Source organism: Aquila chrysaetos, chromosome 2 (assembly GCF_900496995.4).
Source record: "Aquila chrysaetos chrysaetos chromosome 2, bAquChr1.4, whole genome shotgun sequence".
In the NCBI taxonomy this organism is placed as follows: Eukaryota; Metazoa; Chordata; class Aves; order Accipitriformes; family Accipitridae; genus Aquila; species Aquila chrysaetos.
Genome location: NC_044005.1, coordinates 59,193,340 through 59,218,620, shown reverse-complemented (window position 1 = coordinate 59,218,620; position 25,281 = coordinate 59,193,340). Strand labels below are relative to the sequence as shown.

The 25,281-nt window shown below is 40.6% G+C and overlaps 1 protein-coding gene across 1 annotated transcript in view; it reads left to right on the top strand.

The window, feature by feature from the left end:
• The first annotated feature begins 387 nt into the window (after positions 1 to 387).
• HS3ST5 (heparan sulfate-glucosamine 3-sulfotransferase 5) overlaps positions 388 to 25,281 on the top strand; it is a 198,385-nt gene continuing 173,491 nt past the window's right edge. Inside the window, 2 exon segments of the mRNA XM_030002314.2 lie at positions 388 to 567; positions 15,456 to 15,556. The gene's annotated coding sequence lies outside the window, so the exon portion shown is untranslated.

Below are 25,281 nucleotides of genomic sequence, written 5' to 3'. Positions count from 1 at the left end.
TGAGTCTCCGCTCGCTTGTGTCCAGCAACGCGCACACACGCACGGAGGCACTCACTCGCTGACTCGCAGCACTCCGCCGAGCTGCCCAGGGCTGCCGAGAAGCGCGGCGCCGCGCCGCGCAACCCGCCAGGAGCCCCCCCTCCCCGGCCGCCCGCCCTCCATCCCTCCTCCTCCTCCTCCTCCTCCTCCTCCTCCTCCTCCTCCCTCGCTCGCTCGCTCCCTCCCGCCCGCCGCTCTGAAGGATGCCCGGTAAGTAGCGGCGAGGACCGGCACCTCTGCCGGTGCGTGATCTGACGGGGTTAGGGACCGCTTTATAATGCTGCCGCCCGCCGGGGGGGGGGCGCGGGGCGGGGAGGGGGGGTGGCGGCGGCGGCGAGGGGAGGGGAGATGACAGAGATCCGAGGCGGGAGGCGGCGGGGCTCGCCGGGTGCTCCTCAGAAGGACTTTTAGCTGCGCGGCCGGGGCTCGGATGTGGGCGCCGAGGGACGGGGTCTGTGCACCGCAGCGGGCACCCGCCGGGGCGGGGGCTCTTCGCCTGCGCTGCGGGTTGCTGCCTGCAGCACCGCGGTGAGTACGGGGCTCCGCGCCGCGTCGGGGTCCCCCGGGGGACGGGGAAGGTGTTGAGGGTGCCCCGCCGGACCGGGGGGTCCCTCCTCGGCGGCTCCGCTCTGCTCCGCGCCTTGCGGGCGCCGGGGCGCGAAGGGCACGGTGCCCCCGGGCACCCCCTCACCCCACCCCGGGGACTGCGCCCCGCTTCTCCCCCCCCCCCCCCCCGCCTCGGTTTTGGCGACGTCCCCGGGGGCTGCCAGCGCGGTCCGGTGTTTCGGGAGCCGCGGTGCCGCCGTCCGGGGCAGAGGAGGAGCTCCGCCGGGCGCCTCTACCTGCGGGAGGGGAGCAGCCAGGTGCTGCGCTCCGGGGAGGAGAGCGGAGCCCCGGGCCACGGTGTGCCCCGGCACCGCCGCCGGAGGGTGCCCGCAGCTCCCCCCGCCCGCTCCCCGTCCCGGCTGCTCCCTCCCGGGCGGTGCGGTGGGCTCCGGTGGGAAAACGCTCGTTCCCCAGGGAAGAGGCTTCACGTTCGCAAAATGTTTGCTGTCAATTAGCGGGCGGCTCTGCTGAGCGCGGGTTTGCGCCCGGCTAACTCCTCTCAGGCTGGGCTTCGACTCCGGCTCCCGACTGCCAGGGACGCCGGGCAAGGGGCTTTTTGTTCTCCTAGGCTGCCTGGTGCGAGTCGTGGGAAACGTACGTAAAAGCTGGCTGTCGCTGGAGATTTTTAAGTGGATTTTGCCAAATCATTTAGGTATTTTTTTCTTACTTTTGCGACGGCTACTTTGACAATGGTGTCTTTTCTCACTGTGTTTTGCATCCTGGGTGTGATAACTCACCCACTGAAGTCAATGGCAAAACTCCCAATCGACTTCAGAGGAAGAAGCTTCTGGCCAATACCGAATACTTTTCGAATGAAAGGGACTGGGCAGTAGACTGAGAGATGGCAAAGTGAGAGAGATGTATAAAAGAAACTTAATTTTTAAAAGCTGGCTCTTTAACCGACGAGATTTAGCTGCGCTGTGTCAGAAATACATTCTAGATTTTCATTCCCACTTTGCAGTGGAGAAATATTGGAATGATTTCGTGACATGTTTGATATCAAGATGGACTGAAGCCCGTTGTTTTACCCACAGACATTACAAAGTGTTACCAGAGTAGTACCTTACACTTTTCCGGTGCTGTATATCTGTTTTTCTCACTAAGAAGTTGGAAGCGGAGGGAGACCACTGAGACAATTGGATGGGCTCCGATTGACTTCAGTGGCCTGTGGATCAGGCCCAGAAAGGCTCGCTAGAGAAGTAACAAGAGAAATGTAGTAGAGTTTATAAGGAAAGGTGTTGCATAAGCATTTAACTCATGAACAGCCTCCCTCTAGGGAGGAGAAAAATCTAAATGTACATTAATTTTTTATCCCGTTTTTAAGAACTCTTTCACAACACAGATACAAATAAGAAAGAATGCTTCTGATTAATAATTAAAATGCCCATATTCATATGGATTACAAAGAAGATTTTATGCAAAAAAAATCCATTAGCAAATGGAAGTTCTAGTTCACAGAACAGCCTCTGTTCAGTGCAGTATTTAGATTGGGAGCAGTCAGATATATAATGAAACACCAAATAAAAATATTGATATTCAAATGGCAAAAGCTAGTCTTGTTCCTGTAACCTGACTAACCACTTTCAATTGCTTGGAATGCCTTAAAAAGGAAAGTGTGAAGATACACTTTTAATTTTTTTTCAAATCTGAGTGTTGAAAGAACCCAGAAAATGTTGCATGTGGTCAACAACTTGTCAAGTATCAGAATTATGCCCGTACTCCATGAAGACTGTGACTACTACATCGATAATTGTGGTGGGTTGACCCTGACTGGATGCCAGGTGCCCACCAAAGCCCCTCTATCACTCCCCTCCTCAGCTGGACAGGGAAGACAAAATATAACAAAAGGCTCATGGGTCAAGATAAGAGAGAGAAAATATAGTGAAAGGATTGTGCATCGAGATAAGGACAGGGAGGGATCACTCACCAATTACTGTCATGGGCAAAACAGACTCGACTTGGGGAAAATTAACTCAATTTATTACTCAAATCAGAGTAGGATAATGAGAAATAAAAACTAAATCTAAAAACACCTTCCACCCACCCCTCCCTCCTTCCTGGGCTTAACTTTACTCCCGAATTTTCTACCTCTTCCCCTCCAGTGGTGCAGGGGGATGGGGAACGGGGGTTACCATCAGTTCATCACACGTTGTCTCTGCCGCTCCTTCCTCCTCAGGGGAGGACTCCTCACACTCTTCCCCTGCCCCAGCGTGGGTCCCTTCCATGGGCTGCAGTCCTCCAGGCACAGACTGCTCCAGCGTGGGTCCCCCACGGGGTCACAAGTCCTGCCAGAAAACCCGCTCCAGCGTGGGCTCCTCTCTCCACGGGGCCACAGGTCCTGCCAGGAGCCTGCTCCAGCGCGGGCTTCCCACGGGGTCACAGCCTCCTTCGGGCATCCCCCTGCTCCGGCGTGGGGTCCTCCCCGGGCTGCAGGTGGAGATCTGCTCCCCCGTGGACCTCCCTGGGCTGCAGGGAGACAGCCTGCCTCACCATGGTCTTCCCCACGGGCTGCAGGGGAATCTCTGCTCCGGCGCCTGGAGCATCTCCTCCCCTCCTTCTGCACCGACCTGGGGGTCTGCAGGGCTGGTGCTCTCACATCTTCTCACTCCTCTCTCTGGCTGCAGTTTCTGTTGTGCAGCAACTCTTTTTTTCCCTTTTGAAATCTGTTCTCCCAGAGGCACTACCACCATCACTGATGGGCTCGGCCTTGGCCAGCGGCGGGTCCGTCTTGGAGCCGGCTGGCATTGGCTCTGTCGGACATGGGGGAAGCTTCCAGCAGCTTCTCACAGAAGCCATTCCTGCAGCCCCCCCGCTACCAAAACCTTGCCACACAAACCCAATACAATAAGAAAAATAACCATTCTCAGTTATGGTCCAATAATAATGTTTCCCTTTTAAGCACAAGTTTGTGTTAAAAAGCAAGTATAAAAAAAGTTTGAGGTGTTGCATCTCTTGTTCAGCTTTATTTGTAGGCAGCTGGTAGAATTGTCATTGAATTGAACTGAATGTTCCACTGATACTTAACTGTGAGCAGATTAAGATGTTCATGTTACAATGGAAAAAAAACCCGTAAAATGGACAAATGCTTCACTGATTATCTCTTCTCTTCTTGCAATTACATATGGAAGACAGAAACATCCTTCTTAAAATGTCACATTACTTGCTCCTTTCTAATTTCCCTGTGAATTCAAATGTTTCTTCTATCAAGTGCCATATAAGGAGGTGAAGGGTACATATTTTATGAGACATTGTATGGAGAAAAATTTTCTCTGAGCTGCTTTGTTGCTTCCTATGTTCTCCACTCTATCTGCTGTTTACTAACACACTGTAATGCCACAATCTATTTTTGTTGATAATACTTCCATTTCAAGTCAAATGTGAACAATATGGTGATTACTTCCATATGAAGAGTTTTGGACTGGGTTTTTTTTTTTTGGGGGGGGGGGGGGTATGGGGGGGGGTAGTGGTTTTTTTAAGGTCCAAAGCAATGTTTAATCCTCTTTGCTTGCTTGGATGAAGAGAGCCAGCAGTTCTAAAAATGAGGATATATATTTGCAAAAATCTTCAGTTTTGTCCTGAGAGCCATCATTTGAAATTCTGTATGCTTTTCATTTTGGTGTTCCAATACTTATTCTTTGTATGTGCATGTGGAAATGCAGCCAGATGTTCTTGTGGACAGCATCTCCAAACCAGAAAGTTAGGTTTTTTTAGGCTTACCTGTAACTGAAGAGTATGTAAGATTTGAGTATTTAAAACAGGTTTGAAAGAAGGTTGAAATATAGTGAAGTACTGGGAATCTTTAGGACATAATTCTGAATATCTGTTATTCACTTTTAGCATCTTTATAAACCGCATCCTGTCTTGAGGAATAAATTCTGTTCATCTTTATTCAGATGTATCATTTTCTAGACTATTTTTGCTGTCCCTTTCCTGATTCTGAAACATGTTTATGCCATTGTATTGCTATGGTTGTTAAGTGAATGGTAGCAAGTGTTTACAGGTCTCTTAGTATTTGAATCTAGGAAGCAATATTAGTGGCATTGTTGAGAGTCACCTGAATTTTGTAATTATTACACCTTTTAAAACTTTTTCAAAAGAAATTTGATTGTTTGTTAATCCTAGAACATAGTCATGAGATAATTTATTTAGGACTATATTCTTCTATCCAGCAATTTAAGAACAAAAGCCTCCACTGTAGCTCAAATCAATCAAAATATTGGTTTTAGGTTATACATTGTACATATGGAATCTGGCATGTAAAGCAGATGGTATGTAAAATTATGCATAGCATGTCTGGAGAGCCATACAATATCTAAATGCATTGCAACAGAACGAGGAAAGAGTGTCACATGCAACTTAAAATATCAATTACTGGCCTATGTCTAGTCTCAACTGTGCTTTGTTTTCATGTGTGCGTGTGTGTGTGTGTGTGTGTGTTCAATTTTCTCTTACTTCAGTCAGGACATTTCCTCAATAATATGATCTTCCCTAGAAAAGCATGCAGATTGAAATGATAGGCTACCGGCTAAATGAAATAAAGATGGATATACAAGAAAAAACTAGTTTAGTTTGGGTTCAGAATACAAACGCATGCAAATTACAAAAAAATTGTCAAGAACAGAACTTTTAATCTTTTAAGGAAAATGGCCAGACACCATTTGCTACCAAGATTATGTTTTTCTATATTATTTATGCACTTGGTTTGCCCAACCCAGCAATAGCGCTTAATAGTACTTCTGTCCTGTTGCATAAGTACAGTGTTAGCTCCACACACTCTCTCTCTCAAGTATTACAAGTCTGTAAGCGCAAAATTTCTTCCTGATCAAACAAACATTACTGTGCATTGTTAACACAATCAGATGAAATGGTAATTGCAGAAAGATTCACATCAGCAAAACCCTTAAATAAATATTAGTCTTTAAGCATGTGCTGACCTCAAAGGGACCTAATCACACATTTTGTTGAACAAAGATGCTTTCATGATCAATGACCATGAAAAGTAATAATTTTCCTAAGTTTATTCAAGTGTTTAAATCTGTGGTTATAAAATATTGGCAGCATCAGACAACTTTAATCTTTAACTTCCAGGGGAAAAGCTTTAAATATTTCTAGTTCTGGGGGGTTTTCCTGTTAATATTTTGTATACTTTAGAAGGACTGCAAGCTATTAACTGTTTTAAAAAGAGTTGCACAGCTGTACTCTTTGTTATTTCTAATCAAAATGAACTTTTGCAGATAAGATGTGAAGGATGAAGTTTATAATGAAGGACTACCACAAAGTGAACTCTAGATATAATAGCAGGAACTAATACTGCATAAGGTAGACTTTAATAGCCAATTTTGTAAGATCCGGCCATTTTTCAAGGAGGCAAATTGAAGGAATGCCCCCATCTTTAAAGTGTTGAATATCCCCAAACATTTTTAAGGCTTTTTAAGGTGCCTGAGCTGATACAGAATGTTTCACACTACAAAAAAATGGTAATTCCTGTACTTCTTGTGCACTAGCACTCTTAGTCCTTATGCATCTTATTGCTTGCAAAAGTGCTGCTTGAGAAAATACAGCTCTCTGTCTGGGGGATTAAAGTAACACATTTGTCCTGATATGTTACAGAACAGTGTCTATCAATCCATTTCTCTTTTGGAGATGAAAGAACTTTTATCCATTCAAATCACTGTAATACAATCTTGTATCATAATGGCTTGAACGATCTTGACTGCACACAGTTGCTCGAGTCTCCAAAGGACTGTCATAAATAAAACTATTAGACTATATTATAGCAGACACATATTCAGAGTCTACCAAGGGATGACAGGATTTTACATTACAGCACAAATCGCTAAAAAATGTCTGCAAATACAAAAAATGATTGGTAGAAGGACTTCATGAACCAATTTATAATCAATATATATATATATATATGCTATTTTTCTTTAAAAGTATTTAAAGGAAATATTAATATTAATGGATTAATCCTATGTAGAATTAAGTGGAAACTGAGCAGATGAATAAGGGATTTGTCCTCTACAACAGGTACTTAAGCTTGCTCAGCAGCATGTAAACTTTCTGCACTAGCCGACGGACTTTCAACCTACATCACAACCTCCCTTTGCAACCTGGCATTGCTGCTATGATGACAGCATTAGAAAACTGGCATCTCATGGGAGACAAGTCAGTTTACATCAATGGAAATGAATTTACATTGCAACCTGGATTCTGTGCAGAGAGGTTTGTTTTTATATTTTCTCTTACCAGATACCGTTATGGAAGGTATGACTTTTGCCAGATAGACAGACACAAGTGAGTTTGGCAAAACCCTAAATGAACCTAGAAACAAAGTTGGAAAGAGTAAGGACATGGCAAAATGAGGTAAAAATATGTAAGGATGTGCTTTGTTGGATTTTTTAAAGAGAGGAAAAAATGTACTCTTTTATGAAAGATCCTTAAGACAGAAGTAAAACATAAAAATAAATGCAACTGTAGTTAAAAATAAAATTACAGCAGTTCAGTTACCTAACATGTTCTGGCCACGGGAGAAGTAACTAAAGCTGACATACCGATAGGACGGAAGCTTCAAAAAAAAGACAAAAGCCAGAAAATAACCATTTCCCATGTTGCAAATCCAGATGGCCCTAACAGATTTTGTGTGTATTTGTATACACATTTATCTGTGTGTATACATGTGCATACATATAAATTTTTTTTCTTTTAATATAAAAATCTGTATAATGCCCTACTTTGTTACTGTCTGATTTCCTCACCCCAGCAGGGATTTGCTGGTTGTTCTTCCTTTCTGACCATGAAGATACAGAGGAAGATATGACAGCACAATAAATAGCTGAGAGTGGTTAAACTGTTTCCTGAAGGTAAAACAGCAGGGTCCAATGGTTCTCCTGCAGAATGTTTTAAACCCAAGGCTATAAATAATAGCCAGTGCTGCCAAAAAAAAAAAAAAAAAAAAAAAAAGTAACTGAATCCTGAAAAAGGAGAAAACAAAATGAATCTTCACTTCAGTGTCTGAAGCCAATGTTACATTATGTCCTGAAAAACATGAACCTGAAAGATATTTTGCCAGCTACAGGCTAGTGTCATCTACAATCACAGTCAAGATCTTCCTGTTAAGACTTGAAAAAGCAACTATAGTCTTACATTGAAGAACCAGGAAAGATTATCAGTGAATGTAATGTGGAGCTTTAGGAAAACAGATGATGACAGTAGAGTAGAGGAGTATTTAATACAGCACTGTATTTAATGCAGTAAATAGATATACCATTTTTTAGTATTAACTTTTGATGCTGAAAAGACAGTTGGCTGGATTGAGTGGACCTAACTTTGGCATGATGTCAGAAGTATGAATTAGAGAAAATTATTTTAGGTAATTTGCTGCTGCATGTCCTCACCTTTGTAACTGTTGTATATGTAAAATAATGTCAGAGGTGGCAGCAAATCCTTCCTATTTATAATTTCACATTCCTGCCTCTTGTAAAACAATTAATCTCCAATGTAAAGTAAAACAGATTTGCAGTAGGAAAAAAGTCTATCAGTATAGAGTCTATTAGTATAGCCAAACAACATACCTTTATTTGTCTTCTGGTGGAAAATTACACTCATGACTCGTGATGTACAATCTGGCTAAAATAATCTATTATAAGCTTTTTGGTAAATAACTCCGAAAAAGAAAATATGACTGATAAGCTTTTTACCAACCACAGAGTTTTCACTCAGAGGTAGAAAAGATTTGAGGAGAATTAGTGAAAATTTGTTCTAGGATTAGAAGTTCTCGGTTTGCATATACCAAACAATTCTGCTTACAACTGGCATTGCTAGCCCCTCTTTCAGTATCCTCCATTCAACGGTTTCTGACCTAAGAATGAAATCCACTTCCTCCAGGTATAGCCAAACAACCCAGGCTTCAAAAAGTTGAGTTGCACAACTGCAGAAAATGGAAACCCAGACTTTCATTCATATCTTCCTAAAACCGCGTTTCATTTCTGTGGTTGCTTTCCCAGCAGTTCCTTCAGGACTGCTCCCTGGCTGCTAGTGAGGTAGATCCAGGTGAACATGGATCCATAGCCCTTTCCGCCCTTATATATCGCACCTCCAGTGCTGTAACTGCCTTCGCTGCTCTCCTGGAGGCTAGCAAAGAGACTATTTATGGTGCAGGTGCTTCAGAGACATTTTTGTGTACCTCCGCCTTGCACAACTTAGTAGCAAGAAACAACAAAGGATGAATTTCGTGACAGAAGCTTGACTTACCAGCAATATCCCTGAAAAGGAATTATCAACAATGGATTGAAAAAAATTTGTCATTCAGATTTGTCAACTTTCTTCTTCTGTAACAAAACAAACTAGGCATTTTTGCTTTGTTTGTTTCAGAAGCAAATAGCATATAAGTTTCTTAAAGGTATGTAATTTTTCTTTTCTGCTTTTCTTGTTGGGGAAGCAGGGAAGAATTCAGTGAGAAAAAGAGGGGGAAAAAAAGAAAAAGAGATAAAAATATTTTTAAGCTTTCAAACAATTTTCTCTTTTACACAATTAAATATATCTGATTAATGCCTCTTTGTTACTCATCACCTTGAAAATATTCTGTATTAAAATAAAAAAATGCATTTTTTAATGTCACTTCAGAATGGATCAAAACTTTTTATTACAAAAATCTTGTCTTTGAAGATATTTCAGTCAGCTCTCACAAAAAACTTGAAGCTGGTTGAAATTTCTTTGAAATTTGTTTTTCAGACATATAAGTTCCTTGGAACCAAAGCTGTCTGTAGAAAAGATGTACTTTCATACATTTTCTGTGTGCTGTGATCATACATCAATTAAAAGATATATTTTTTCTTTTTTTTAATCTATAAGGTGATTTTTTATAAAAATAAGGAAAAAAATCAAACCTGAAAAAATGCCCCCAAAATATCGACACAAGACTCTTGATTTCCCCCTAATCAAAATGTTTTTCTTTCTAAACTTTTAAGATTTTTAACTTCCTTTTGCAACTTCCCAAAAGAATTTCAAAAGCTCCAAACATTTTTCCTGATGGGGAGAATACTTCTTGCCCAGTTTTAAAGCACACAGCGTTGGGTAGATCATAGTTTTAGTCTAGTGGATAAAGTGGAAGTATTGGCAAGGTAACCAGGCACTTTCTTGGAAAGGCACTTACTAGTGCAGGTTTGCTTATTACTTTATTCCTCAAGACAGCTCATGCATTGAGGCAGACTTAAGGTGATAACAGAAAGAAAGAGGGAAGGAAGCGTCTCTTTGTCGTAACTAAAGAAAACAGCGAGTGGGAAGTCAGGTGTGTCTTTTTAACAACTTTTAAGAGGAAAATGTCCTCTGACCGAACTGTATTTAGGCTCAGGATGTAGGTTTAAAAGACATTTAGTGGCCAGCTGGGAAGAAATCTAATTTACTTAGTCTACCGTTTCAGGAATTTAAGTTGAATATGTGTTGTTTATGTGACTTGACATGTATCAGTAAGTAGTGCTTATGGAGGAGACAGCTTGCCTCTGGACTCGGATGTATATCAGCACCCGTGCACTGGACCAATGTGGAAAGCAGAGCATGGAGATGCAGTATAAAGCCCCAGCACGGTGGTAGACAGAAGCTGGCCACTCACTTCTGTTTATCCCCCAGGGACACAAGAGAACAGATTTGTCAGGGTTTGTCTCTTTTATTCCAGTAATAATGAGAGATTAATTGGGAATGTTTACTGTTGGGAGACTAATTGGGAATGTTTGTTGTTTAGACGTTGGGGTTGGTTTTTTTTTTTTCCTATTACAGCTGCATTTCCGCTCCTTGCCTATATTTTTATGAATAAACTGAATGATGCAAGGCCTCCCTGTAGCCTGGAGGCCAGCTAAGCATGGCCACTTCCATATGGTTAAGCTCCCTTAGCCTCCGGAGCACAGGCTGCAGCTAGCCTGCCTCTCGGGAACGGTCCCAGGCTGGGCTAGTGCCCTAGCTGTGCCCAGGAAACCCTTGGGAAACGGCTGGTCAAATAGCCAAGATCAAAAAAGTGTCAGGGACTGCCCTGAGATTTTTATGGTTTCGAAAAAAATAGTTCCAGGGCATAGATTCATGCCCTGGCGCTATTTAATTCACTTGCATAGATGTAGTCTTATTTAGGTCAGTATGACTCCAAATCCGTACACATTGTTTAGTTGCTTTTCTCATTAGGAATGAACTCCACTGATTTAAGTGGTGTTACTACAGCACAGCATGATGTTTTTGACAAATAGTGTAAAAGGAGCTTAATATTTGTTTGCAAGCGGTCATTAACTGTGGTATATACAATAATGGTCTGAAAGTAGTGGAAGATTTAAACGTGGTAAAATGTTTTAGGAAATGGTAGCTACTTTTCTGCATACTTTTCATTATTTATAGTTATGTTTCTTATTGAATGCTGGCGTCAGTTTATCCAGAAATTGCTGTTATAGGAAAGCTATTATCTATTTACAGTGCATTTGTTGTCAGAAGTTTGTAAAGTATTGAAAAATCTGGTTTAGAAAAGTGAATGTACAAGCACTTCTCAAAGATGCGTTACTAACTTTTGCCAGAGAATGAAAATAGAGAGAAAAATCCTTGTTTGGTAGAATATTCAGTATTCTCTGTGTCAGAAAAAAATAATGACTTAATTTTTAGGGTGTGGTCTCAGAAATCAAACTCCTTTAAGCTTTAAAATACAGACATTCTCAGGTAACTGAAAATTATGCTTACACAGGATAGTTGGATAAAATTTTAATAAGTAATTGTATGACAGTGGACTAATTTAATAAAAAAATAATATTTCTGTTAGTTGTGGAGGAAAAATACATTCATTGACAGTGGTTCTTATCACAGCTTTTTATTTCTTGGTTTTTAGCATCACTGTTGCATCTTTTGCAATATCTACAAGTCATCTTCTCTACTCTTTCTTCAGCTTGTACTGGTGAGCTTTTGCAAGGTTTTTTGACTCTTTTACCGATTGTCGTGGTTTAACCCCAGCCAGCAACTAAGCACCACACAGCCGCTCACTCACTTCCCCCCACCCAGTGGGATGGGAGAGAAAATTGGAAGGAAAAAGGTAAAACTTGTGGGTTAAGATAAGAACAGTTTAATGGAACAGAAAGGAAGAAACTAATAATGATAATGAAAATAATAAAATGACAGTAATAATAAAAAAAGGATTGGTATATACAAAACAAGCGATGCACAGTGCAATTGCTCACCGCTTGCCGACAAATGCCCAGTTAGTTCCCGAGCAGCAGTCTGCCCCCCCGGGCCAACTCCCCCCAGTTTATGTACTGGGCATGACGTCCCATGGTATGGAATACCCCTTTGGCCAGTTTGGGTCAGCTGTCCCAGCTGTGTCGCCTCCCAACTTGTTGTGCCCCTCCAGCCTTCTTGCTGGCTGGGCACGAGAAGCTGAAAAATCCTTGACTTGGTCTAAACACTACTTAGCAACAACTGAAAACATCAGTGTGTTCTCAACATTCTTCTCATACTGAATCCAAAACATAGCACTATACCAGCTACTAGAAAGACAATCAACTCTATCCCAGCCAAAACTAGGACACTGATGCAGGATAGCACAACTTCAGAAATGGTGTAGGTAAATAAAAATGTTGCCAAGGAGAGATTCTACTTCTCACTGTAATCCCTCAGTACCAGTTTTGTGGTTCATGGGTTGCATACATAAATTAGAGTGCTCTTGGAGGAAAGTCACCTAGCAGAGAGAATACTTTCCTACCAATGGTAAAATAATTGCCTCCAAATGCCATGACCCCAGGTGTGTGGCAAGACCGAATCTCAGGGGGAAGGTCATGAAGTGCCGGTGCCTTCTCTGGACAATGCCTTCAGTTAGGGCTCTGGCAAGCTGCATTGATTTAATACCTTTGGTGGTTTCAAATCGGGAGAAAGAACAAAGGTAAATCTTTTAGCCATTTCTTCCTCTAAGTGATGTTTTTAGGGTATCTCTCCGGGGAATTTCAAGGAGTCCAATTTAATTATTGCATAAGTACATATGTAAAGAACCTGATGGACCCAACCTACAGAAAAATTGGATTTGAATCTGATAAATAGACAATAGTCAAATATCAGTTTCATTATTCAGTAGGAGCTATTTGGCTTGACCAACAAAGAAGTGAAGATTTTTTTAGAAAACTGAAACTTAATTAACTGTACCAGGTTTTTGAGCTTAGCTTTGGTTTGGAAGTTGGGATGATATATAAGTCACTTACTTTGCTTTCATATTGAAATCACTGAGTTCCCTAAAATTCTTCACGCTTGGAAAATTCTGTGTAATATGTAACTCCATAAATATATTTAAAACAAATGGGATAGTATTGAAAGAGCCCTGGTAAAAATCTGAGAAAGGTACTGTATGATTATTTATGATATGCCTGTAGATATTGATTTTTAATTTATTCTTAAATATATATTGTACACACTCTTACCAAAATATAAATGCATTTTATCACTTGGTATGGGGTGTAATGATTAAGGAGAAATGAGTCTGTTCTAAAAAGTTTAACTTCTTTATCAGTGATACTTAAAAAGGAATAGTTAAATAAGTAGATCTAAAGCTGGCCTGGAGCTTCTTCGGTGTGTGGCTGAAGCATGTCTACTAACTACAACGGCAATTCGTGTTCTAGAGAGCATCCTGCTCCTTGCGTCCTGCTGTAACGCCTCTGGTGCCTCTGCTTTTATCTCTTCTCTCCCTTCAGTTTGGTCTGCAGGGATGGTAGCTCTCAGTTGATGAATAGAAGTCATGCAGTCTGGAAGACGACGAACTCTTACCAAACAGCTGCTAATGGATAGTGAACTAGTAGCCGGTCTCAAATCTGGGGCAGACACAGAATTTACCACAAGTTTGAGATTTCTTTCGGTGTCTTTGTTCAAAGATGAGGCTTTGTCATCCAGTCTATTTCTTGGAAAAAGCTCCAAAATTATGACCTAACTCTGCAAATCTCTTTGCAGACTGCCTTGATATCAAAACACCATCATTTGTGGCAATAAGTGTGTCTATTAAATATTTCAGCCTATGTTATAAAGGTACCTTGAACAGATGTTAGGTTGAGACATCTGGGGAGAAAGATCATGACACGTTCGGTGACAACGTGGTACCGGTGCCAATAACTTCCTATAAACTATGAAAAAGCAGATGTTACTCTGGCCAAAATTGTATCTTCCTCTTGACTGCTTTCAGTGGGCGGCAGGCCTGACTCTGACCCCCCTCGAACTAACCTTGAAGCTGCTGTTCCAGTAATGGAGACCCCTCTATTAGCCTGGTCCTGCAACTCTTTGGCACACGCTATAGCAAAATCGTTCTAGCCTGTGTCAGCTGCCGCCTCAAAAGTGATGCTGTCCGCTTATAACTCAAAGTATAACTCTGTAATACATATGCTTAGTGCAGTATGGTTCTTAAAAGGCATTTTAATCTGCTAGCATTTTAGTTCGTAGGCCTCTGGGGTCAGGTTGAAAAATTACACTAATGCTGAACTTACTCTGATATTCTGGGCAGCCTTCTGAATTTTAAATAAGTATCCTCAGAAGGCCACCCTTTTCAAAAATTATCTTTAAGACTGCACACAGAATTTTAAGCTCAGTTCAGTTAATAGCACACTGAGATGCAGGCTGAAATTTATAAAAATGCAAGGTAAGAATCTCTGAATTTATAGATACCAGCAGTTATTTTAGTTTTCGTTATCTGAGTATCTGGCCCGTAGATTGCTAACTGTGTGAGTTCTGTGTTACTGTAATTGTTAATATTTGCATCTGAATTAACTGTTCTGCATTGTTGGTTTTGTAGTTGACTGCCTATCCAAATATGTAGGATTGTTTTGAAACTTGTACAGGAAATGATCCTTTTATAATCCGGAATTAGGCAAGGTGAAAGATACAGGTCTGTTTTTCCAAACAATGGCATTCCTTAATCCATTCCCTTACATGTATATAAGAAAACCCAAGATTACTACCTCTTTGTCTTGAGAGATGTAGATATTTCATAGGTAGTTCATCCAGTATTTGTTGCTTCTCCCAGTGCTCTACTTCTGTTGTTACTGAGTGTCACCACACGGCGATCCTCATGCCCCCCAGCCTGTGTTTTACAGCTTCTTCCTCTGCTGTGGCCTCTTCTATTGCAAAATTGAATCTGATGATCCTTGCTTGTCCAGCCCAAGCCATTGGGCTCCTCCTGTGGTCCTCTACCATCTACCTCCTCTGGTCTGACCCTGCCCTCGCCCTCAGACTCTTTCCAAACCACAGATTGCAGTGGGCATCCAGCCATGGAATGGGACCAGCTTTTGGGCACAAAATAAACCCCACTGCTTCCAGGAGGGACTGCAACCTGTTAGCCATCTGTTCTGCTGGACCATTAGGGATAAAGGCTACCCAGAAGTAGTTCTTAGCAAGGCCTTGAGCAAGTGTACCTTTCTGGTTTATCTGAACCCTCTCTTGCTTACAGCCTTAGAGGCATTCTAGACCTAACCTTCTCTGTACGGAAATCAACTTCTGGAAAAGCTGAAAACAGTTCCCAGCTCACAGCGCATCTTCTTACTCAGCTTGGCTGGAGCTGTTCTCCTTCGGGAGGAGGTCTTTTTGAGCCAGAGGGAAAGGAAGGATGAGCTCAAAATATTCCTTATTCTACCAGCTGCCGCCAAATGTATTCATCTTCCCCCTGAGGAACTGTGAGTCCAGATCCATTCGCACTGTGCACCCTGATGAGACAGAGTGACATCTTCCATGATAGGTGATGAGGCTGTGGTTCCAACCTCTTTTTTTTTATCACATCTAATGAAGAATGCCAAAAGAGATGTGTTTCACTGTTGTGCTTTCAGGAGCAGAATGAAGTAAAAAGCCTAGGAGGGCAGCTACAGTGAAATCTTGCAGCATGCCATGTACCTGGACTGTGAGAAAAAGAGATTCTTTGGCTTCCCAGGTAAGTCACGGTCTTTTCTGAGTGCTCCAGCAGGCTCTAGGAAGGAGGTTTATGAACTGCTCATCTACTCTGTGTGGGAAAAGGCTTATTAACTTCGGCATGTGTCCAGCCCTTTGCTAGCTAGCAAAGAGTTTCTAGAATGCTTCTTCGGCTCCTTCTATGATGGTGTGTCTTATTTTTAGATTGGCAGCAAACTGTGCCTGGCAGTGACATCTACAAGCTATTCTTTCTGGGGCTGAATGGTTGCTTTTGTGCTAGATGTGTGATGCATAATACACCAGTTCTGTTCTTTGAGTAGAAGGAGGGCAGGGTTTGCTTCAGAGGGTTTATTTTATCCCTGTCCTGGTCTAAAATCATTGGCTCCTTAGGAACTGGGTGACATTTTTGGTTGTTAGTTGAGGTAGATAATGGTTCTGATTCTCCACAGGAGCCTTTTGGTACAAATATGCTCCAAATAAGAAAGTAATGATAGTGCTTTATATTATTTACAAAACAAAACAGAAGGAAAAATAAGCTTATACAACTCCACACATAATCCATTACTTCAGTATACAAATTGTTCTGTTAGTATCTATAAGCATGCGGTTGTATAGAAGATGTAAAGGTATATCAAGAAATCCCTATGTCTTTTGATGATTAGACACCTCTTTTGAGAGTTCTGGTTGGAGTCTTTATGAGGACAGAGTCCTCCTGTCAAACTATTCTGCTTGATTAGTTGCCCATTTTTTCATTTGAGGATATCTTTGCTGCAAAAAAAAGGATCAAAATGGTATTTCATTGCCTTTTTCTTCCTCTTGGGAAATACACATAGAGTTGCCCCTCTTCTTGTGAACTGAAATTGTGATTGTTATCCAACAGATTCAGGTCTTGAATAATGAAATACTGTATTACTTGCTTTCATCATGCTAAGTGATCCATCTCAATTCTTCAGTTATATGAAGAAGGACCTATGCTTTCTTATCCTTTCCCCTCTCCCAGACTTTGACACAGAATTTCAATGTCACAGGAAGAAAATAACATTACATCTATGCAAAAACAATCTACTTTATCATACGTCATTCTCAGTTGCATCACACTTTCACCTTTTTCAGAATTAGATGATGAATTAATAAATTGGTGTGTGTTCCAATCATAATGGAAAACTGTGACTACTTAACATGATCATGCCCTCCCTGTAACTGAAATTTGCAAATATTAATGAGATTATACCACTGTTTTGTCAATAAATATTATCAACTGAGTTCATTTATGTGGAGGTCTTGGGATTTCTGCAGAATGATTTTGCATCGCCACTCTAAAGATTTCGTTATAAATCTAACAGATCCTGACTACCTTTTTTAATTAACTCAAGTCCTCTCCAACTTTATATAACATGTCACTGGGTATAAAGTATACAGCTCTTGCACATGGAAGGAGACAGGGATAACGCACGCAGACGTGACTGTTGCTTATGAAGAGTTACAACTATTTGGAGCCTTGCGGTTGCTTCCCTAGCTGAAAATAAGTGAATGACAGATAATCTAGATCTACCCCATGTGTAACTTGTTCCTGAACAAATATATGTCTCTTCTGGGCAAAACCCATCCAGCACTGTCTCTGGGAGGCATACCCTAAAGCTTCTGCCTAGTGCTTATGTGGCAGCTTTGCAATAAAAAGTGACCCTGTGGTTAACAAACTCCTTCGTTACTTGTGCAAGGCTGCTGGAAAAAGATGACCGCCTCTACATAGAGCCTGGCCCAGGCAAAGCTGAACACGTACGCACACAGAGAACAGGAACGCTGCATGTAATAGCACTACTTGGTGACACCTGCCATAAAAATATCATCATTGGGGTGGTTCTAACTACCTTAGTTATGTTTAATAACTGTGAGGAGTCAACGCGCGGTTTTGAAGGGCTTATAAGTTTCTGAAAATGTCCCTGAACTGAAATTTCCAACATGGGCCTATTGCTGCAGGTAGCTGAAAAGTTCAAGGAAAATGGTTTCTCTTTTTATCTTTAAGGAAAACTCCACAATCATGTTAATCATTAAAAAGTGGGAGACTTGAATATTTTTAATGTTTGTGAAAACTGAAACTCCCAGCGCTGGGAAATTGAAAAAGGTAAATCCAAAACCATCGCCCAAATAAATCTTTCTTAAAATGTATTTGGTCATTCCAGTGACATTTGACTGAGCTCCAGCTTTTCAAAAAGTGTATAGTGCAAGATTTTTTTCTAAACTTATAAATAAATGTAGTTCTATATATTTTTTTGTAATTATTTGAAATATACTGAGCATTCAAAAGAATGAGAGAGATCTCTTGTCCTCTGTGTTGGGCATGAAGGGTGTCCTAATGTGTATTTTCAGCTTTTCATTGAAGAAAAATGTTGTCCTGTGGATTGCTTACAGAAAATGGGAGAGTCTATATCTGAGACAGGCAGTCAAATGACAGTGTGTAATACACAGTCAGCATATTTCAAACGGAGAAATCTCTTTTCTCTCGTTACCTTCCTCTCATGTTTTCCTTTAAAACAACGTCACCAGATAACCTTGGAAAAATCCTACTAAATGTCCATCTAGTGAGAGAAAATTAAAGCTGTCATTGTGCAAAAATGTAAACTTAGTAAAAATAACTTTTATTGCAGGTATTACCTCCCAATTTTCTGTGCCCTATGTTTTGAAAAAGGTCAGACTAAATTATCATATTGTTTCCTCCTGACCTTACAATCTGTGTCAGCGCACTTTATTTTTTATTGGAACCTGGCACTGGCATTTCTCTTGTGCTTCTCTGAAGGTGCTATCTTTTATTTTTAAATAAAAGCAGAAAATCTGGGGGAAAAAAAAAAAGCGTAAGTCTCTAGCTGTGACCATGACAAAGAAAACTTAAAAAAAAAAACCTGAAAGGAGTTAAGATTTTGTCTTTTTTGCAGAGAGAGTGATTGGCACTTGGATTTTACTACTTGACATAGTCTAATTTTAGGTGTGAATAGTCATATTGCAAAGCTTTTTGTATCTGCACTGCCCTGAATTCTCCTTTGTGATGTGCAAGAATTCTGGCTCCATTTCTAAGTGCCTGAACCCTGCTACAAAACTAAGCCATCCCATATTTTTTCCCAGTTAATTGAGAAAGAACTTCTGTGCTATAGGAGACTTTCTGAAGAAATATGACATAAAGATAATTTAAATAAGGAGAGATTCCAAAAATAATCAGTATCCCATCATTCAAATAATTTTCCCAGTGATACAGAATCATCAAATCATGGTGTGACTTTCAATTCCATCTCTGAATTGTTTCATACCCAGGCTGTTTCCCTAGTATACTCATAGAATTTTCCGAAACTAGATCTATGGCTAAACAGTATATGAGCTAAGGAATTATTCCGAAAATATTAATCTTCTTCATTGCATTCATTTCAGAGAAATAAGTAGGGAATTAATTAATAAAATACATTCAAAAAATGATTGCAGAAACCATTACAGTTGCTTTCTTTGCCATGTTCCAGGACATCTTCTTTTTTTTTTTTTTTTTCATAAGCTTTATATTTTAGTTTAATTATTCTACAGATTACCAAATCCTATTGAAACATTCAGTGCAGTATCAGAACAGGGGTAAAGGTGAGGCTCTCTCCAAACTGCGCCTGCACAAGGTGCTCTTCACTGCGAACTTATTAAAATAGCTGCTCTTCAGCTTTACTTGATCATGTATTCAGAACATTATCACATCTGTGTTTTTCATAGGAGCATGTCCATGCCTCTGCCACTATGGCCATCCTTACATGAGATTAAATGCTTAGTTGCATATTTCAGTCTTTTCCTTTCTTTACATATATAAACCAATTCATGCACAGGCATATATTATATTTCAACATGGACTGAGTTTTGGAAAGGTGTTCAACTACTGCTACTTTAATTTTTAATACTAGTTTTTAAAATGGTATCTTTAAGTATTTCCAGTGTAGAAATTGGAATAAATGTTTTTAGACTTTTCTATCATTAAAACTCATTACTTAATACATTACTGTAGAATGTACATCTGAGCAAATTAGGTTTTCATCTCAGTTATTGAATTTATTTTCCTCCCTTTTATATATCTGTGCATTTTTGTTTTTCAAAATGTGCTTTTCCAAATAATTTATAAGGAGACATAAGATACTCAATGGCACTGAAAATGTTCAAATACTCAGTAAAAAAGGACGCTGCTCCACTAGTGGGAGGGAGATGTCTGTGCTAGAAATGGTCAACAGGTCCTGTCATTTTTTAATATGATTGAAACCACAGGCTTCTTTCTGGTAAGACAGACACTGTTTCATAAAACTCTCTCATCTCTTAGCTCGCACACCTACCAGTTGAATATGTGACCAGTGACTGGAACAAATGAATTTTATTGGACATTATGCCATAATTAGACCACTTGATAATGATTTCCAAAATAAGGAACCTGCTTTTCAGGATATTCTTTCACAACATGAACTTTAAAAATATTTTAAATCAAAACATGAGGCAAAAAAAATAAACTTTACCATAACCAACCTAAGGACTCTTCAGGTATTTCCTGCATCTAACATAATAGAACTAGCTGTTTACCTTTCCTATTAAAGTTGGGTGCTCCACAGTATTTGCTTGTTAGAGGAGGGGTAAAAAAGAGAATGTTGCATTTCCCATTCCCAGCAAGGTAAGAGGAGCATGGTCCCATGATCAGAGCATTACTATTACTAAATGTAGAACCTTTGCTTTGCTTTTGGAGGACATTGAGATCTAAAGACTTAATCTGTCATATAAAAAGTTAATTACAGTTTCTGCAGCATCAGTAACAGTAATACCATGTATGGGTAAAGGTGAAGTCTGGGACAAGATGTACAGGCTTCTTTATAAGTTTTTGGAAGAACCTGATCCGGTATTAAGGTTTTAAGTTTGACTACACTGAAGAGCAAAGTATGGGGTGGCGGGGGGTATAACTACAATAACGTTCATATTCGTAATTAAAAGCGTGTCCCCAGGCACCTTCATGCCGAGTCCCGTTGTCGCGTTCAGGAGCGATGTACGAGACAAAGCACGTACTGAGCGGTAAGCCATGCCTGTGCTCGCTGGCCTTAAGGATGGCAGCAAGAAAGCGTATCCGTATGCAGGCAGCCATTTTCCGACAACACCCCATACGCATAATTTCTTACCCATTCCTTTCTTCTCAAACTTGCTAGTTCGTATGTGTTTGCACAGCATCTAAACCCTCGGGTGCCCGGGGCACGTTCCCACCCGCTCGGGGAGGAGGGTGTCCTGCGGTCAGCCGGGGGGAAGACCCGTGGTGGACACCCTTCTCTGTGGCGTAAATGTGAACTCCTGCGGCCGAGGAAAAGGGTGGAAATGCCCCGAGGATGTTGGGAGGAGCTGGCAAAAGGGCAGGGTGTCAAATCGAAGGCACAGGCGGTGAGTCTTCTGGTTCAAAATTGGCTTGTGTGGCTAGCTGGACCTGTAGGTACCGCCTGACTAAGCGTAGCTTTTCAAGCACAGTTTGAGGCTGGGTTAAACGAGAGGCATAGGAAAGAAACCAGATTGGCAGTCTGCTAGTGATAGCTGCATAATTTTCAGTACTTTCTCAAGACAACCTTGATATATATATGTATAACAGGGAGGGAGTTTTAATGTACAGCCAAGCGGTAAACCCAGCTCGAGACCGTAATATCCCCCATACCAGTAATTACAACTAGCTTTGATGACAAGCCTCCCTCTGGCCGTAGCACCCGGTGTCTGTGATCTGAGAGAGGTCCCACCTCGGGTGAGAACGTGGGAAGACAGCGGGCTCTCTGCGGTGGCGGCTGTCCTGTACACGGACCGGTGTGACACGAGCTGCGCTCCCAGCATGACTGCGGTGTAGACATCCCTTTGAGATTCCCAGGTAGGACAAATTTTCAACAGCTGCCTTAGTAGCTAATTAGCCCTATCCATGCTTTGATATGTGGTTCAGTCACTACATGATAAAAAGTCTTATTTACATATTTTCCACCTGTAGCCTCTTTTTCTATTAGCCTAGGCTTTCTGAAAGTGTAATATAATGCCAAGCTTTCCCAGAGTGATAGTGTGTTTGAACCAGTTCTATTTAAAGCACTCCAATTTTATACTATTAAGACCCAAACCAGATGCCTCACAATTTTTTATTTTTTAACTGTATTAAGTTTTCACCTTGCTTTTCCTTGAGTCTTCTTTCCCGGGAGGAATTCAGAGTAGTCCAATGCAATAGAAGTAATAAAAGCATATCAGCCTGATGGAAGTGACTTTTTCTTTCTATTGACATTGAATATAAAGAGGAGATATTCTGTATTTCTTTGTTCTTTGTTTAAAAAAAAAAAAAAAAGGGAAATAAAAGGACTAGGAAAGTTAATATGTTTCTTATTCTCTTGATGTCATTTAAACTAGGTTGTTACTCTGAGGTCTTACACTCAGAAAATGGCCGTGATGGGCAGGGGTCCAGCTGAGTCCTTCCTTGCTTTGCAAAACTTTGGACTTTAATTTCCTTTGCATATTTATAACTCCTCTACAGTTGTACACAAGTAACTGATATTCCTGCTAAATCCTGGCAGTAAATAGGTTTGCATAGTAAGTTGGTACTTGAGTTTGTGAAGGAAAAAATAAGAACAAAGAGGAAAAGACAGGAAATTGCTTTTGTGATGTGTTAAAGTACTTCAAAATGATCCAAAATCAAACCATCCCCACGGTGGGGGTGTTTCTCCTAGTCAGCTACACACTGTGGCATTCCCACGTGACAGTGGGCTGTCATTTACCACAGAAGCTTAACCTGCCATGCATTTTAAAAAAAATATAAATGCATAAAATATACTTTTTTTCTTTGCTGGTCTTCCTCACCCACTGTAATAGTTGCTGAACTTTCTTGCTTCCTGTACTGACTCTGCAAACAGGGCTGGTGGTTATGTCACTGGGAAGGAATGAAATCCCTGCTTGTTCCTACAGATGAATGCTGGATCTCTTCAGCATTTTGCACGCTCCTGCACAGTTCATAGTGTCATACGGCACTGCCCCTATGACCGACTGCAGCCTGCAAAGTGACTGTCACCATTATGTTGTTGACATACTCACTCTCTCTGGCACGAAAGTGTATACTAGCTGCATTTAAACTAGGGGACCTGATAATTTTTCCAGCTCAGAAGTTAGAGGTGAAAGATCTTCTCCTGGCCAAATATTGAGGGCAGACGTGAATGCAGAGCAGCACATGTCACCGAGCCCCACACCACAGAATAACTTCTCTCTCCAACCACCAGCGGCACGACATTTTCAGTTGACTAGACACCATAAACCCATCCGCTACGGGTCTGCAGCAGGCCAGAACAGTCCATTTCCATATAGTTATTAGCATCTTCTTTCTGGACTGGAATGGCCTTGTTGGTTTGTCTGTCCTAGGAAATCCGGAAAATATCTCTTTTCTTTAGCTGTGGAGTCCTTGCCAGTTATTCTACGCCTGTAGGATGACGGTGTGATGGGACACGTGTGGTTTTGCAACACAGGAGCCTGGAAGTGGGTTTGTCCCACACATGCAGACACTCTGGTTCTGCTTCTGTCTGGACTGCAGGGTGGGTGCACCCGGGGGACAGGGGAGATCCCTGCCTCAGTGCCAGTCTTTGTGCACTGCGAGAGAAAGACGAGGGAGCGAATTAGCCGGAGAATCCCTGGGATGTTATAAGTTTATGTTTGAGTTTGTTACACATGAATGACTAACTTCTTATAAACTAGTTTTTCACTTTCATAATGTCTGTAGTAGAGCATAGTTCCCCAAGAAATCCATTAGTTGACTTTAAATATCTAAACATATTTTTGAATAATTCCATTTGTCTACAGATCCTCTTAGACACAGGCAAAAGGGTTTTTTTAAACATTAAGTATTAATTTTGTAATTCATGTATAACTTTCCATAATCATGTAAATGTACATTCTAATTAACAGTGTAGAAATCAAATTATTCTCTTAATCCGTGACATACCATTAAATCTGATATTTTAACCATGTTGAAGTATAATTAGATGAAATATAATTAGATCAAAATACTGTCCTGAACATTTGGTATAAAAGGAAAAATACATGGCTGCTTACATATGCACCATTATGATAAATTTATTACAAAAGAACAGAAGCTAGTGTATTCTAGGTTGGTTTAGCGGTCTTGTTCAGAACATGGCAGGAGGAATTTAAAAGGAGTTCTCTATCAGTTTTATCCGCATTATACATAATGAAACTGTCAAATTGAGTCATTAGTATACTAATTTTGGCTCTCTTAATAACCCTTTTTGTATTGTGTAATCTTACACAATCTTACAATGATGGGGAATGTATATAATTGTTGGTTGCACTAACAGCTTGTCTGTATAAAAGGAGAACAGATTTGCAAAAATAGCCACTGCTTTCAGTTGTGCAGTTTGAGAAACTGTATTTAGTCGTTCAAAACCAGGAGAAACCAAAATTAGGGAACATGACGTCAAACCAGTAACTTGCCTTTTAACCAAGCTGTAAGCAAGTAAGCAGCCATAGAACAAATGGCAAACACTTAAAAATACTAGGAAGGTTTTGAAATCAAGACGTCAAATGTTCCGGAACATCACAACCAGGGCACTTTGCTTTCAGCCCTCTTATATGGATGCATTATGATTCAGACTTCAATTACATGAGTGCATAGTACTTTTTCCGAAGGAATCTTGACTCATTTGGTATGATGAATAGAATGGGCTCTCTAATGAGCGACATTTCAATTCTTTTTTTCTTTTTATTGTTTACTGAGTGAACCTGTGCCTCATTCATTTCATGCTATCAGGGGCTTATTTTGAAGACAGAAATCTTGATTTTCTCACTGGCTTTTTCCAGTGTTCATTGTTGTAATTTACAAAAGTCACTAATGTAATTATTAATTTTCATAAACCCTGAAGAAGGAACAGTTTATCATTAGTCCATTTTCACAGTTCAGAACTGAAGCTCACCTGGATGTTAGGATATGAACTCAATTTTGCTGTTCAGCTTGAAATTCTGCAATAAAGGTATGAAGAGCTCAAAGGGAAAAAGAAGGAAGGAGGTGGAGAAGACAGCTGGATTCTTTCATATATAAAAAAAATAAACCTCCTGAAGGAACATGCTAGCTGTTCAAATGTTCGCTTCCAGAATACAACTCATTCAAGTAAATTTCTCATGTTTAAAACCAAAACCAAAGAATTGATTTTTCTTTCCTAACAACAACAAAAAAATCCAAAACCCACACAAACAAATACAAACCACAAAAACCCCAGACAAACAAATTTGAGAGCTCTACTTATTGAAATAAGGAATTCTGGTAGTCTGTGTGTGTTGGGAGAGTGCAATGCTACCTCTCTAATCCGTGAGGTAGTAATCAACTCAGAAATTGTATGAGAGTAGATGGAGCTGTCATTGGGCAATATGTTATACTACTAAAATGGTAGTCTAATTTTTTAAAATATAGATTGACTCATTTATTTAGTTATATGCTTTACTAGAGTCCATGAAAGTCCTAACCAAGAACAGATCTAGAGGTCGATCTAAGATCTATATTGAAGATCTATTATTGTTTCAAAACGTTTGGAATTTAAATGCTGGCCTTTTTTCCCTACATATTTGAAAGGTGTATTTCATCAATATGCTGGATGTATATAATACATATTTTCAACAATTATTTTTAATTCCCTTGTTTCCACATAAATCATATTAGAAATAGCAACTGTATAGGCCTTCTCCCCTGCCAGG